Source organism: Armigeres subalbatus, chromosome 1 (genome assembly GCF_024139115.2).
Source record: "Armigeres subalbatus isolate Guangzhou_Male chromosome 1, GZ_Asu_2, whole genome shotgun sequence".
NCBI lineage: Eukaryota > Metazoa > Arthropoda > Insecta > Diptera > Culicidae > Armigeres > Armigeres subalbatus.
Genome location: NC_085139.1, coordinates 178,041,299 through 178,058,609, shown reverse-complemented (window position 1 = coordinate 178,058,609; position 17,311 = coordinate 178,041,299). Strand labels below are relative to the sequence as shown.

The following is a 17,311-nucleotide window of genomic DNA, read 5'->3' as shown; positions in this document are numbered from 1 at the left end:
TATGCACAGATTGTATTAAGTTTGCATTAGGTCTCCGGTCACGAGAAAATAAGAACTGGTTATGTGTTAGTGTCTACATTGAATCTAATTTTACACTCCCCCATCGAGGAGTGAAATGCTGTATACTTCGAAAACCTCAGCAACCATACAAAAAAATTCAATCAAAGACGGGAATTGAAGCGGGACCCTCCACCCTTACCACATCTAGACTGGCGCGCTAACCATCTGGACTATTTACCAGATGAGAAACGACGCGACCAAAGGCAATTATAATCCACGTTTCATGCTATGCGGATGTGACAAGTGGAAGGGTAACAGGGATAGCAATGAGTGATACGAGTGGAATATGCACCATGCATATTTGTGTCCTTTTCCGTTATCAAGCTAAATAGAATCAGGAAGATTGTGTGGGTTAAAGTTATATTGCTGTACACGACTCATATACTTGTTCTAAGAAGAGCCAACGAGATTCGTTTGGATGTATTGGTTGAAACCAAATGAACCGACTTAATGAAATGAGTTGTATTAGCAAGTATGACATTCTCTGATCGGTTTGAATGCGAGATTTGATACAAAATGCTTAAAACAAAGAATGTCACCCAGAATTGTTTTGGGTGTACCGTTTTGTAGCCGCCCAATGTTAAGCCGTCGAGAGTTTTGAGTACAGGTATACTGCAACGAGGTAGTGGGCGGATTCAATATTCCCAGGTGGTAGGTGCGGACGTTCGTGGTTTCGAAGAGGAATTTACCAGTGATTAGAACGTGGTCGATTTTGTTTTCCGTTACTTGGTTAGGTGATCTCCATGTGGCCTTGTGGGGCAAGAAAGTGGTTCGGACTACCATCACGCGGGAGGCTGCAAAGTTTTTGCATCGTTGGTCGTTGTCATTCGATACGGTATGCAGACTGTCCGGTCCGATCACCGTTCGGTACATTTCCTTTTCGGAACGATTTTGACATTCCGCAGTGGGCATCCATCATATATGTGCTCCAGCTGTGAATAATACGCTAATTGGCTGTCCCCCTATCACGCGTTATTGTGTTCGTTTATCCAGCCCACCGCATCCGTGTGTTTTGATCCCGCAACCCGGTCCTGATCTCAATCAACCCTGTCATAAATCCTGTCCTATTCAAAACCTAAATCGACTAAGGCTCTGAGGTTTAAAAAAGTGTGTGACTTTAAAGTTACCACCCTGCATTTGTCACAGCAATCACTTCATTTGTTACAGCAACTACTAGCATTTGTGAAATCACTCTTGGCTGGTCGCTCATTATAAGTGTTAGATAACATGGTAGATTTTCAACTGAGTTTCAATCGGCAGTATCGTGCCGAGTAACTGCCAGCATTCGGATGCCAGTGTTGATTGCCGAATTACAGTCAGCTTGATGAAGGCTGAGCACTAAATTAATGCAACGGATGTAGTTTGGAACAAACAGGAGAGTATTAAGAACAAGATGAAACACGATGTGCCAAACGCTGATAGTCGTTGTAGAAGACCGCTGGCCATCATGCGCTTAATTGTTACTCGGATTTGCCCGAGACGTATCTATGACCATTGGATGATTGGAATCATTGACCGACTAACGCTCAAGAGCATTATTGTCAACTGAACTGAAACAAACGCAGGCACCTTGGGGTAGTGCTGAAAATGTAGAGCGTGCATATTTTCATCATGCGTCTCAGTTATGTAAAGGTAATGAAAACGCTTATTCTTCCAATCAATCGTCCAGTTGTGAATGCTTTACACCTTGATCAGTTAACATGTATGTGCCATTCTCCTATTTTATTTAATTGGACAGATTCACTTTTACTTTTCCTCTTGATGTGTCGATTACCGACGGCCGATCATTAAAACGCTTTTGGGTACTACAACTTCGGCGAACCCCCGCTTGCATGAGATATGATCAATTTGTTTTGAAGAGAGACACAATTAATCTTGAATGGTGTATAAATTCCCTTATTTTTAGCGTTGATGGATTTGCATCACAAACAGTTGTTGTTTTTTGTTTGATTTGATGGTGAACGTTTATGTTTCATAGAAAATTTTCAAAGCACATACATATTTGTAATCAAATAACAGCACCATTATTTCGCAACAATTACATCGTGATCTTTGTGATTATCGAGTATTTACGTTGCTACTTATGGACAAAGAACTACAATAAAGTTGCATTTTTAGATAATTGTGCTGATGCGCAATAAGCTCCCGGGTACTCGTGTAGACGATAATAGCTCATTAACAGTAAAACGTGATATTGATAACAAAACATGATATGAACTTATTTACAATAAGAGTTAAAATAACAAGCGAAAATACCAAAAAAATCCCCGAAACATATCAGGTTTTACTATTAACAACAACTTATCAATATCTTGAGTTATTAGTTTGTTCTTGTTAGTAGCAAAACCTGATATTTTAATGACATTTCGGTGCATTTTTCTGTTATTTTTACTCTTATTTCAAACAAATTTATATCATGTTTTTTTACCTATATCACGAGAATGCCTGCCTCTTCCCTAAGTTCTATTTTTGCTTCAGGTTTACTAACTTACTCGAACAGGCAATTAGGTACAGCCATGAGGATGCAACAGTCACGTTTTCGTTTGCAACGTCAAAACCTCGCTAGTACTCACAAGTACATTTATGCTTGACCATTTTGTGCGTTCGTTTATCATATGGATGGCAACATGATAGTTGCAAAGTTGATTTTCTTCCACAAATTTTCTTAGCTTGGCCAGAGATGAAACTCAAAAGGTCTTGTGTCTTGCAGTTGATCCTTAACAGGAAGTCTTAGTTTAAGTTACCTTCACAAACACTATTACGAAAACCGTGCTTTGACGGTGATATTTGGAGTTGTTGTGTTCGTTAATGGCTGCCAATGCCTGACATGTCATGAATTTCTATTTGGTTTAGCACCAGAAAAGTTCCAAAACCGGATATATAATCCATATCGCCATTTGCGGAATGGCAATCCCACGCATGTGCTCGCTTAGCTATTTAGGGGCCACCCAGCTTTGAAAATTATAATTCAAATTGTGAGAGAATGTGTTTTTATTTGTCCAAGTTGATCATTGCATCATCTAATGTTGGTCGGTGTTGATCGAGCTCTCGTTTACTGATTTTCCCTGCAAACCTCATTTCTTTTCAACAGTTTTGGCTAACGCTAAACAAAACAATAAGTCACTACCAACGAACTGTTTTCCTTTCGTCTACCCAATGCTGCTGGATCTCCCGTTTCAATGTTTTTCTTCGGTTGAACAAACGAAATAAGCATTCCGATCTTGGGTCTCGGAAAAGCCTTACCTTAGTCTCTTAAATTATACCCATAAAAGCGCAATAACAAAGCCACATTACGTGATCCAAAACAAACCGTGGCCCACAAAAAACGCCAAGTGGGGTCTCCATTAAACGAGGCAGGAGATTTGGTGGTTTAATTTGTTCCATCGTGTCGTATTCGAACCTTCATTCTATAAAATGTAATAAATCCATTATGGCGATACCTTTGACGGCACCGTCATCGAAATGTGCAATAATTAAAAGCTGATTATCGATTTTATTATTTTACTGCTTCACCGATTCGAGCTGTCGAGCGTATTAGGAGTTTAGACGATGGCGGGGCTCAAAACTGTGATCTTTGGATACTTGGGAACCAATAAGTGATTTTTTGGATCACTGATTGATGACTAATAGTCGACAAGCAATGTAATCAAGATATTACGGCGGCGCAAAGAAAGAAACGTAATTAGACTGTAACGTGTGGCAGATATTTAAACCGTTATTTTGGTTGTATAAGCAGACCCCAACATAAACTGCTATTTATCTGTATTTTTGTTATTGAATAGTGTCACCACTATGTTTTGCCTTTCTCGTACAACAAAGTTGTACCGAGCAAATGTTTGTCTGTCTGTGTGTATGTATGTGTGTATGTATGTGTGTATGTGTGTGTATTTTTTTTCCTAAGCAATGGAGGGGGAATCTGTTCAACAGACATCCTGGGTTGTCCAGGAAGTGCGGGGTTAGGGGCCACCTCCAACAGCAAAGGAGGGAGGCAGGACTTGCAGCATCGAACATCGTGACTCGCCTGCCCCTCGGTGCCTACGCCTGCCCCAGCCTTGACGAGGACCCCTTTCCGTCCTCGGGCTCGAAACCCGCCCGGTTGCCCGATTGATTGTGTATATGTGTGTGTATGTGTGTGCACAAAAGCTAAGAAAAACATTAGACAACTTTTCATATAGTAATCCTTATCCGATTTTCTCGCAACAAGTTGCGAATATCGAAAGGTGGTAAAGCCTTGTTGATCACTATTGAATTTGATAACGATCGACCGCTGCGTTTAAAAGTTATTAAGAAAACGGTACATCGAACTTTATTAGCGCAATATAAGGTTGGTGTCTGTCTTGGTTAAATACGAGAAAGGCAGTATCACTACTCGGAATAGTTTTTGAAAGATTTGTAGATCATAGATAATGATGAATGGTACTATAATCATCTACCGATTTTGGGTGACATATATGGTATAATCTTTTTCTTCTTCTATCTTCTTTATATATAGGAAGGAAGGAATGAAGAAAATCTTTCCAGCCGTTTTCGAGTTACGCGGATACGAACACAGACCATTTCATGTTTATTATATAGAGAAGATAGACATCTGTTCATCCGACAGGTTTATATGATTTTTTCTCATACAAAAATCACGAGTTAGGTTCAGTAGAACATGAAAAACTAAAATTATGATTTGTAAGGAAATTTCCCATGGGCAGTTCAAAACGCCTACTACTGCCGGGTCGACTACTAATATGGGAAGTTGGGAGATTTAATGTCATGGCTATTGATTGAAAATCGGACCAGTACCGTAATCCGGGGTAACATTGACCACCGGAGTAACATTGATCAGTTTCACCTTTTTCAAGAAATGAATAAAATATTATTTTTCTTTTTTTTTTTTCTTTGTTTGGTCCCGCCACATACCCCTACAAGGGTTTGAGCTAGACGAGTTATCTTTAAGATAATTTATTGATATGCATTTAATCGGATTTCCAAAAAGAAAAACGATCCGATTTCTTATCACAGATATAAATTTGAATATTTTACATCACTATACAGCAAAAAATATAAATTTAAAAAACTGATCTTTCCAAAACTGCAATCTTGCTAAAACATCAGTAGTGATACATACAGCTCTATGAAAATGCAAAACTTGTGATACCTCTCGCACAGATTTCAAAAGTTTCACCAGGAATCGCGTATCAAGTTAATTTTCGCCAACAACTTATATGTATCTATAGTATTCATGATTCTCGACAATACAGGCACCAACACTTGTGATACCGCTCCGTCGATATCAAAAGTTTCAGTTTAACCGCGAAACAATCTACTGGATAGCTATATCGAACATTCAAAACTCTTTCAGCAGTAACCATACAAAAGTCATTCACTCCTAATCATTCAAACAGATCAAAATGTGGCACATGAAAATTAAATTTGAAATAATTTATACCTGTATTTCGCGCGCGAGGCTCAAACTCTTGTAGACTACACAAAGAAAAGTTAAATTAATAATTACGTCAAGAAAGTAAAAAATCCATCATCATCATCGAGGCGATCGTTGTAGTCGTTAATGCCCCAAAAACAATAAATAAAATTAAAATAAAACACACAAAAGTATCCGTTGGGTAAAACTTCGTCAAAACTTAAATTAGTTAATGCTGTCTAAATGTCTAATGCTGTCTAGCTGTCTAAAATGCAGCTTTGACGTGTGAAATACATTGTCTCTTGAACTGTGCTAGTGTCGCTGCACGTTTGATGTGTGTAGGCATCGAATTGAATACATTTACACCCTTGTAGAACAATGAATTTTGTGAAGCACCATGCAAAAGAAAGGTGTTCTTACATCAACCGCGTTTCTCGTATTATATCTACGAATGTCACTTCCTCTTTCAATTCGATCACACAAATATCGAGGCAGCAAACCATTAATTACTTTAAAATGAACACCATAGTCAAATAAACAATGCGTTGCTTCACTGACAGCCACTGCAAGGCGTCTAACAAAAAAGTTGAGGAAGTGAACCTATTGCATCTCAAAATCAAGCGCATTATTTTATTTTGCAAACGCTGTAATCTCGATATTTGTGTACCGTTAGCCAAGAATAGGATGGACGGGCAGAAATCCAGATGAGGAGAGATGATTGATTTATACAACAATATTTTACTAGCAATGGTTAAATCGTGTTTTAATCGGCAAAGAATTCCATACTTCTTGGCAATTTTCTTGATAACATTGTCAATATGTTTGTCAAATATTAGCTTGTCATCAATAATCACGCCAAGATATTTAATCTCCCGTACGCGATCAATTGCCTCATCATCCATCATAACAGAGACATTTTCACTTATTCGGTTCCGCGAAATTATCATGAACTTAGTTTTACTTATGTTCAATTTTAACTGTTTATATTTCAACCATCTACTTAGAGAATGCAAATCTTCGTTTAAGTGTGCAACGGCCTCTTCTAGGTTTTTAGCTGCAATGAACAGCACGGTGTCATCAGCAAAAGATTTATATCACAAAATCGTAAGACTCGTCGCATGTCATTTATGTACATAATGAATAAAATAGGCCCTAATACACTTCCCTGTGGAACGCCGAGCGTGTTCTCCACGGGACTTGATACACAATCGTTAAAGCAGTCCGTTGAGTTCTGTCACTCAAATAGCTTTCAAACCATTTGTAAGCAGAACCTGAAATTCCAAAGCGCTGAATTGTTTTCAACAATAAGGGCCGAGAAATTGTTTCAAAAGCGCGTTTTAGATCCAAGAACACCGCAACAATCGTATCTTTTTGCTCTACTTTTTCTTTCCATTTAGCCAATACCAAGTTCAATGCGGTTTCACAAGAATGACCTTCTCGATATCCTGATTGTTTCGGTATGAGCAAGTTTTTATTATTTTTATATTTTTGTAGCTGGCCTTTTATAACAAGTTCTAAAATTTTCTCTAATGTGTGCAACATGTTGATGGGACGAAACTCTTCGGATTTAATCGTTCCAGCAACTTTTTGTATAGGAATCACAAGGGATTCCTTCCAAACTTGTGGCACGTGCCCAGTTTGTATAGATTCATTAATTAGGTCCAGCAAGCTGTCTCCGATGACATCAAAGCAGTCCTGTATCACTTTTGCATTTACGTTATCTACACCAGCCGTTTTTCCCATCGAGAAGCAAATATTCCTCAATTCTTCCAATGTTATTGGGTGAAAGCCTTCAAATCTACAGTTAACATCGATCGGCTGTCGTATTTCGTCGGGTTCATCAACTAATTCAATAGATGCATTAATAGATGAAACACTGCTGACAAAATATTCGTTAAACTTATCTGCAATTAATTGTTCTGATAGTTCTAGTGTGCCATCAAAAGTTATGGACCGCGGTTTACTAGTACTAGGTTTCAAAAGTGATTTCAATATTTTCCATAACTCTTTGCTGTTGTTTTGATGTTGATCAATTTTCCTCTGAATATATTCGCATCGCGTACGTTTCAAACGTTGCGAATATTTATTACGCGCAACCTGGTACCTATTCCAACGATAATCACTGTTATGTCTACAAAATTTTCTGTACAACTTATCCCTTTTACGTTTAAGGCGCAAGAGGTCTAAATTGTACCAGCTGTTCGAATTATTTTGAGATACAAACTTTTGTTCAACTAATTGATTGGTACAGGTTTTTATGACATTCGTGAGAACAGCTGATTTGTGATCCAAAGATCCGCCATTTGTTTGAAAATCCACGTTTCTTTCGACAAGATTCGAAACTGCTTGTTTCGTATATTTCCTCCAGCACTTCAATTTATTTACATTACTATCATTACCTTTATTATCATCAACATTGATTACTATTGTTTCATGATCGGTTATTTTTAAATCGCAATTAATAACAGTATTAACTGAATCAAAATTAGAATAAACATGATCAATTAAAGTTCTACTGTTATCACAATTACTGTTATCACAATTACTTATTGTGAGTTAGGTATCTTAATCTTGACTAAATTTGCTGCTGAATGATATAATCTTCGGATGAATTTCCATTTATTTTTCGCCAAAAATTTGAACAATAAAATCAACATTAATTTTTGAACGCACAGCAGGCTGCCAAAAAAGCACACAAAAATTAAGCTCGTACCTATACTGCCGCTAACCGCAAGTCGAGCACATCTGTATATGGGCCTCCATATACAGATGTGCTCGACTTGCGGTTAGCGGCAGTATGGTTATGTGATAAGCAATCTTATTTTCTTATTTGTAGTACAGAATAATTTTTCATTAGAGAAAATCTTAGGGTTGTTTAGTAGCAGAATAGTCCCTTCTTCTTCATCTAGGCTTTTTAATAATCATAAAGATATTGTATACGATCTAATAATTTTGCAAGCATTTTCATCAAAATTTACAGATATTCGGGAACAACAAAACCGGTTCTTGTAGTTGTACGTTCTTTCTTGTATGTTACTTTCGATTGATCATGTTACAGTTTCGGTCCGATTGTTTAGTAACTGTAACTCTGGTAAGGGTCTGTTCACAAATTACGTAACGCAAAAATCCAAGATTTCGACCCTCTCCCTCCCCCTCGTAACAAAAAGTAACATTGTTGGTACCCCCTCCCTCCTCCATATAACGCGTAACTGTGAAAATTTTAAAGACATTTTTTTTTTTCTTTGAAGCATCTGAAGCATGTGGGTTTTCATATATATTTTTAGTAGCAGCTAGTAGAAACGAAAATAGAATTTGCGACCATGATCATTTGAATAGTTTAGCGGAACTGTTCTGTCGAGAAATTCCATATTCGCTTGGTATTTTAACGCATATCAGTCCCGCTATGTGCTTGATTTCGATAATGATTAATTAACGATAACTATATAATTTTTAAATTGAATTGGCTGAGCTAAAATGCAATTGATTACAATGAAACCCTTCTTGTCTCTATTACCATAGGCTGGTTTGTTAGATCTAATAATAAAATACGTGAGACAAAAATGCCTCCACATTTAGCAACAATTTTTCGAACGAATCTGGACGTCTTTCAGAATTTAAAAAATACAAATGTCAGTCATACTCCAATCAGTGTTTAAAAAAATTTCAAATAAATTTGTATTCGCGTTATGCGTAACATTTGGTAGAACCCACCCCCTGCCCCACCTTTTAGTGTAACAAAGTATAACGCAAGTTGGACCTCCCCCTCCCCCCAAAAGCGTTACGTAATTTGTGAACAGACCCTAACTGGATACACGATTGGACGACTATTAAATGGACGATATACGGCTTTTCAGATTTTACTATATAGAATAATAGTATAATCTCTAGTAGTAGCCAACAATTTCATCATGATTCATTATCAAACCAGCTCTTCGAATTGTACCGTGCGGGACCGAAATCCGTACAGCACCGAAATCCGTACAGCACCGAAATCCGTCCACCTCATCAATAAATTGAAGGGGGTTAAAGGTAATTTATGTAGAAATAATTTATCTTGCCCAGTTCAGATACTTGGCAGTAAGCTTTTAGGGCATTGAAATGGAAAGAAGGCTTTGAATTAAAACAACAAAAATCAAAAACAAATCGCCACCCACCAAACGCGGAGTTTTGGCCGCCATTTTGTTTTCGGGTAGAGCATTATTGCACCAAAAGTAATTGTGTTTCTTTGCTTATTGCGAATCATTACATAAGATAAGCGGAATACAAATCGAAGGGATCGCTTCTCAAGGTGCGCATCGAACTATTTACAGTGCTAGTTTAGTCAATCAGACTGTTTCAATTTAAATATTTAGTTAAAAAATAGCTGTACGGATTTTGATCCTTTGATTCGAAATCCGTCCACGGTGGACGGATTTCGAGTCAGGAGTAGTTGATTTTAATCATTATTTCATTATGTTTTTCGTAATTTTTAATGAGTAAATGTGAATTACTTCAAAAGTAGAAACCTTCATGCTCCTAGGTCAATGAAAAACGTTTTATTTACATTCGATTCCTATTTTCTAATGACTTTTTCATATACTATAGGTGCTTAAGTGTACGGATTTCGATGCCCCACGGTACTGGAGTTTGAATCAAAGTGTCTACCAAATCTACTTTGACTACTATGATGTCCCAAGTCGAGGTATCAACCCAATGAACCACATCTTCTTCTTCTTCTTCGTTGGCATTACATCCCGCGCTGGGACAGAGCCGCCTCGCAGCTTAGTATTCATTAAACATTTCCACAGTTATTAACTGCGAGGTTTCTAAGCCAAGTTACCATTTCTGCATTCGTATATCATGAGGCTAACACGATGATACTTTTATGCCCAGGGAAGTCGAGACAATTTCCAATCCGAAAATTGTCTAGACCGGCACCGGGAATCGAGCCCAGCCACCCTCAGCATGGTCTTGCTTTGTAGCCGCGCATCTTACCGCACGGCTAAGGAGGGCCCGCCAATGAACCACATACAGTGGCTGATTTCCTGTCCGCCGTTGACAGCACCAGGTGCTAGGATGAGTTAACCACCCGAAGTTTGTATGACGAAAGACATCTAACGCGGGTTTTCTCAACAGTAGGAACTTTTCACGAAAAACTATTTGGTACCATGTACCATGTAGGTACCATGTAGGAAGGTGTCCGCTACTACGCTTACCAAATATTTTTTCGATTATGGTGTTTATTTTTGAGATATTAAACCTATGCCTTTCGCCATACTGATTTCCAAAAGTTAACTCCTAGTGTGCCGCTGTAAGCACGCTCAAAGTAGGCGATTCATTATGTCCTTCGAGTATTTGTCTTCTATTTGCGTCTCAAATCCAAACATATGAGATGTTGACATATTTCCAAATTGTTCCGGTATTAGAATCTAATGGTCTACCCATTATGTCCCCAGTCCTGGGACAACCCAATGATGTCCTCCGAGTATTTATCATTCATTTGTGTCTCAAATCTAAACATGAGATGTTGTAAGATTTCAATATCCTGATAGTTTGACACACATGATCTACCGAATCTCCGAGTATTTTTCCAAGCATAGTAGGCCATCTTCACTTCGTTTTGAATACATAAACGGAAAGAACTGATACGGGTTTCTACGAAGATTACGGTCAGTAAAAATATCAAATCGAGCATTTGAATAGGTAATAGGTAGAAAAATAAACACGTTTTGGGCTTGCGTTGAATTCAATCATAAAACGAGGATAATTGGCTAGTTTTACCAGAAAAATATATTAAGCTCTTTTAGTGGAATGTATTCAACCGTCTAAGACGAATTAAGTACTCTCCATTTAATTCCACCAATTATTTTCGATATTTTTGCAGATACGTATTTCGACCACAACTGTGTGATCGTCTTCACTGTCTCGTACTTGACTCGACTTCAAGTCAAATATCTGCAAAGATATCGAAAATAATTGGTGGAATTAAATGAAGAGTACTTAATTCGTCTTAGACGGTAGTTTTACCACTTAGTCCAACAATTTAACTCATATTCATATTGCATTGCTGATAAACATTACTTTTTATATACACTTATAAGAAACACCTCATTTTTGCAATAGGGGAGCGAAATGGGTTTCAAATTTTCGACACTTATATTCCATGCGGCCGCATTCACACATATACTATGCATGTGGGTCATGTATTCATGTGTGAATTTGTATGCAATTAAATATGTGCTGACGCATTGTATGCGTATTTCAAAATACATGGGTTTTTTTCCATAAAGTTTCTTGGTTATTTGATATGGTTTGTTTCTTGAACATCCATTTCACAATTTCAGAACTTTTATCATACATTTATGTAAGTTTGATTTGTGTGCAGTGTTCATTTTACCTGCATACATGCCATGTGATAAATAACTTTTTCTATAACGATGCAAACCAAAAATTTTACTATTTACCCCTGTAATATCTTTGTGAAGGTTGTCCTATTTACCCCTGTAGTTTGAACTAATGTTATTAAGAATTGAAGCTTACGGAAAAATGGTTGAGAATTACATTTGACCCAATTTTTACGGCCTCGTTTGATATTTTGATTAGTAATAGCCATTCCTTCGGACTCCAAGGACGTTCCGAATTTCCAAGATGAGTTCTTCCGTGTTTCCAAGGGATTTTTTTCCGAATTTAATATAAGAATAAGGGAATAAGAATAAAGTTGGAAAAGATGATAGAAGAAAAAGAACACCAAAATGAAGAATGGAAAGTAAAAAGCAAAAATAGGTAGTAAATAAAATAGTGGAGTGAAATAATAATGAAGAACAATAAGAAAAAGTAAGAAATGTCATGCTTCAATTGACAAAAAGGAAAAATAGAAGAAAAGATTAAAGATGAAGAAAATAAAAGAAGTCGATAAAGAAGAAGGAAGGAACGAAAGAAACAGAAAGAAAAAAAGCAGAAAAGAAGATGAAAGAAAGTAGAATCAATAACAAAGTAAAAATAGAAAAATATATTAAGCTCTTTTAGTGGAATGTATTCAACCGTCTAAGACGAATTAGGCACTCTCCATTTAATTCCACCAATTATTTTCGATATCTTTGCAGATACGTATTTCAACCACAACTGTGTGGTCGTCTTCAGTGTCTCGTACTTGACTCGAGTCAAATACGAGACACTGAAGACGAGCACACAGTTGTGGTTGAAATACGTATATGCAAAGATATCGAAAATAATTGGTGGAATTAAATGGAGAGTGCTTAATTCGTCTTAGACTGTTGAAAGTAAAAATAATTATTTTGAAAGAAAGATGAAAATAGAGTGAAAATTGAATAAATAAAAAGAAAAAAGACTAAAAAATAGTAATATAGTAAAATAAAGGAGGGAATGACAATAAATAGAGCAACATGAAACGAAGCAAAGAACGAAGAATAAAAATGAAACATCAAAAAGAATGAAGAAGAAAAAGGGAGAAATGAAGCTGAAACATGAACAAAGAATGGTGCATGTCACTTGTAGTGTGAAAATCCATTGAGTATTACTACATGAAAAGAGCGAGGGAGGAAGAAAAGGAAGGAAAAAAGAAAAGAATGAGAAAACAAAAGACGAAGAAGGGAAATATTAAAGAAGCAAAGGGAAGGGAGAGAGAAGCGAGAAAAAACACGAAAGTAAAAAAAAAAAGAATAAAGAAAATATAATGAACATGGAAGAAGAAAGTCGAAAAAAGACAGAGCAAAGAATAAAATAGAAATAGAAAAGTTAAAAATTTAGGAAGAAAGAAAGAAGGAAGTTGAAAAATTATAGAGAAAAAAGAAAGAAAAAAAAAATAAAAAAAAAAATAAATCAAAGAAGCAATAAGAAGAAAGAAGACGGGAGTACGAGAAGAAAATAAATTTTAAAATTTTAATATTAAATTTGAAAAACTAAATTGAAGAATTTTATTCAAATGGTGCACGATTTTGTTCAAATGATGGACGAAGACGAAATCGAAGGAAGTCGAAAGTTCAACGAAGAAAGAAGACAGAAAAATAAAAAAAGAAAGAAAATGAAAATGGAAGAAAGAAGAATAATTTTGGAAGTAAGATAAAAACAGAGTGAAGATAGAAAAAAAGAAAAAAAAAAGAAAGAGAAAACGAAGATTGACGATAGGAAAAAAGCATTAGAAATAAGTATAAAAGAAGAGAGAAAAAAAGTCCACAGAAGAGTGAAGAAGGAAGCAGGAAGCAAATAATGATAAAAAACTACAGTGAAGAATTAGTGGGAACAAAGATGTATGAAGCAGTGGAAAGAAGAATATAGAGAGAATAATGATGAAAACTAAGGACGAAAGCCAATACAATTTTATTACAATACAGAAAGAAGAAGGAAGAAAGCCGAAAAATAAAAGTGGAGGGAAGAAAACAGAAAAAAAGAAAAAGAGCGAAGATAAATGAGAGAAATTCTAAATTAAAGACAAATAAGAATAAAAGAAAGAACAAAGAAAATGATAGAAATAAGAGGACTAGAACATGAAGGAAAAGGATAAAAAATAGAAAGAAAATTGAAAGAAGAGAATAAAATGAGAAAGTAACAAAAGAAGCAAGCAAAAAGAGGAAAAAAGAAAAAAAGTGAAGGAAAAGGAGTGGATAAGAAAAGATAAAGTACAAAGAAGAGGAAGTAAATTGAAAAAGAAGTAAAAGGGAAGAAAGCAAGCTAAATGATGAAAGTAGAATGTTGAAAGCAACATGGGGAAACATTACAATGATTGAAAACCCGATGTGCGTATGGCACATGTATAAGATTTAGTTTTAAAAATGCATTGAAAAATACCTTTCTGGGTTTTGTCCCCATGCAGAACCTCCATTCGACCTCCGAGGCAGAGTTGATTCTGAAAATTCAGTGCAAGTGTCTAACGTTCTGGTTGGTGTTGGTCTCATCTGTTAAGGAATAAAATTATATAAAAAAGAAGAAAGAAAACAATAATAAAAAATAATCCTGATTTTGCGCCAACTCATATTTGGGAGTGGCAGCACCCTCTCAGATTTGAATGAAACTTTCTGTACATGTTAACTTTGTTATAAAAAGCCACTTTGCGTACCTAGCTTTTCCAAAATTGACCAAGACTATCTTTTGAAAACGGCCTAAGTTTTTTTTTACCGATTTTACTCGTAAAACGGTGCATCCTACAACAAAGTGTTGTGTGGGTGACTATCGTAAAATCAGTTTTTAAATACAAATATTAAAAAAAATCCAAATTGAAAAAACTGAAAAAAAAAACAATTTTAAAAATTAAAAGTCGATTTGCAAAAAACACCCTTTTTGATTTGGACGAAATTTTGTCTCAATATAGGTAAATATGTTCCCTACCAACTAGAGGTGTGCGCCGCCGCCGCCGGCATTTTTGCATCGGCGCGCCGCCGTTTAAAATTTGTCACGCCGCTGATCTATAATTTTCCACGCCGAAATTTGAAGAAGTCCGCAGAATTTTTAGTGGGAATTCCGGAGTTTCAGTAGAATTTCCGTAGAATTTTATGGTTGATCCCTACAACATCACGTTGAAACTCCAGAGATTTTTTCGTGCAGAAAACAATGATTTTCTTGAGAATTCCGTACAATTGCTTGTTGAAATTAAAAAAAAACTTTCGATAAAAACTAAGAAAAAACTCGTACAAAGCTTTTCCCGTTGAAATCCAAAGAATTTCTCATTGAAATTGAATTCTTGTACGAAAAAGGATCATTCGGCAGAAAGTATTCGACTGAAGACGATAGTTGTTAGATCAAATATGTCGTTTGACCGAATAGCCCATTTGGTAAAACACTATCTAGCCTAAAGTTATTTTGCCTTTGCCATTTGGTGGAACAGTTCATTTGGATGAAAAAATAGGTTGGCTGAATAGCACAATTGACCGAATATGTCCTTTGGCTGAAATGTACATTAAGCCGAAATTTTCGTTCGGAGTATAGGTCATTTTGGTTATTTTTAAGACATTGACGGAAGTATATTTTGAATTTCTCCGGCAAATCTGATCAACTTCCCCAAGATTTTTTTAATGTTTTTCCAAAATTTTCATTTAATTATTATTTTCAGATTTTCCACGGGAATTACTTTGAAGGTTTGAGAAGCTTTTTGGATTTCCTAAGGAAAATTGTTTGGATTTTACGACAGAATCTCTTCAGTATTTTCACGGAAAGTTGTTCCAAATTTCTACAGGAATATATTCGGAATATCCGTGGTAAATTGAGTATTCTTCAAAATTAACACAGAAAATTGTGGGAGCTAGTGACTGGTAAAAGAAATGCTCAATCCAGATTAATTTAGACTACTGAACTAGAGCCAACGTTAAATAAGAAAATTCTTCGGAATATCCGCGGTAGACCATGGAATTTTCACGGAAATTTCTTCAAAGTTTCAACTCTTCAGCGGAAGATTGTTCAAAATTTAGATTTGCAAAACAAAATTTTGATTTTACACGGAGTTTTTAAGGAATTTCTTAAGATTTCTTGCAGGAAATTTTTTATATTGTCCATAAGAAATTTTTGAGGAATTCCATTGGCCGAAAGCGACAGACGGCCTAACTGTTAAAAAAGCTGTTTGCTTTAAAATGTCATTTGCCTTATGGTCAAACGACAATTACATAATGGATCACATATGTATGATCAAAACTGGCCTATCTTTTGGTGAAATGGCTTTTATGGCATTAATAAATGCACAATTAACAAAATTCCGCAGCCTTTACTTTTTAAATTTATACTGACCTTTAAACCAAAAGTCATCTAGCCAAATTCCATATAGGCGAGCCGAACTGAACGTTTATCTGAAACTGTTATCAGGCCAACAATGGTTTGTCTGAAAATTCAAAAAGTCTACGTTAGTCTACGAAAAGACGTTAGTCTACGTATACTTTTTTATTTTATTTTATTTTTATCTTTTGGAAACAATCTATACAGCAGCCCTTGTACACAATTCACTTGTTTGATATTTTTTTTAAGAATTCCTCTGGTTTTTTGCAAGACTCTACCGAAATAATGTCTTGAATTTCTTCAAAAATCTAATGAATTTCACTGAACTTTGGCTTAAAATTATCATAGATTTCACCAGAAAACTCTTCTGTGTTGAGCAGAAGAGTTTTCTGGTGAAATCCTGGTGAAAACTTCGAACATTTTTTAAAATGTCACTTGGATTTTTTTAGTTCTTTATTAAAGTGATTTTTTGAAGTTAATTTAAAGTTCATCACTGCTTTGCCACTTGGATTTTATCGTAGATTCTACTACTCTTTTGATTTTCGACAAGAGCTTATATGGAAACTACAAGTCATTCTTTAGAATTTTCACGAGAAATTATGTCGTTATTAAAAGGTAAATCTTTGGAATTTATAAAGGAAGCATTTTTTGGAACTTGTAAGGGGAATTATCCAAAATTTCTGCGAGAAACCCTCCTGCAACTGGAAAACTCTTGGGATTTCAATAGGTTATTGCATGAAAATTTCAAGTAAAGCATCGGATTTTTCATAGAGAATTCTTTGGAGTATTAACGGGAGATTTCAAAAGTTATCAGATCAGGTGGAGGTCAGATGCGTGACAAATTTTAAACAGTGGCCCTGATGCAAAAGTGTTGGTGGTGGTAGCGAATCAAACAGAAATTAAATTATTTAGCTACAAGATTTGATTTCAATACCCATGGACAGAGGACTACATTTAATTTTGATTCAAATTGATTAAATTAATTTTTTTGTAAGGATTACATACCGAAATAGATTTGATCAGCTGAATTGCTGAGAACGTGGTTGATTTCCTTTTTTTTACCAATCACATGTGATATGTTGTAAAATTTGGAAAATTCTACGTAGACTTCAAGGGGAGGGGGTAGGTATCGCAAAAGTCTTATAG

At 35.8% G+C, this 17,311-nt stretch overlaps 1 protein-coding gene across 3 annotated transcripts in view; it reads left to right on the top strand.

Moving 5' to 3' along the window:
- LOC134205563 (uncharacterized) overlaps nt 1-17,311 on the top strand; it is a 624,943-nt gene that overhangs the window by 496,176 nt on the left and 111,456 nt on the right. The window lies entirely within an intron of this gene.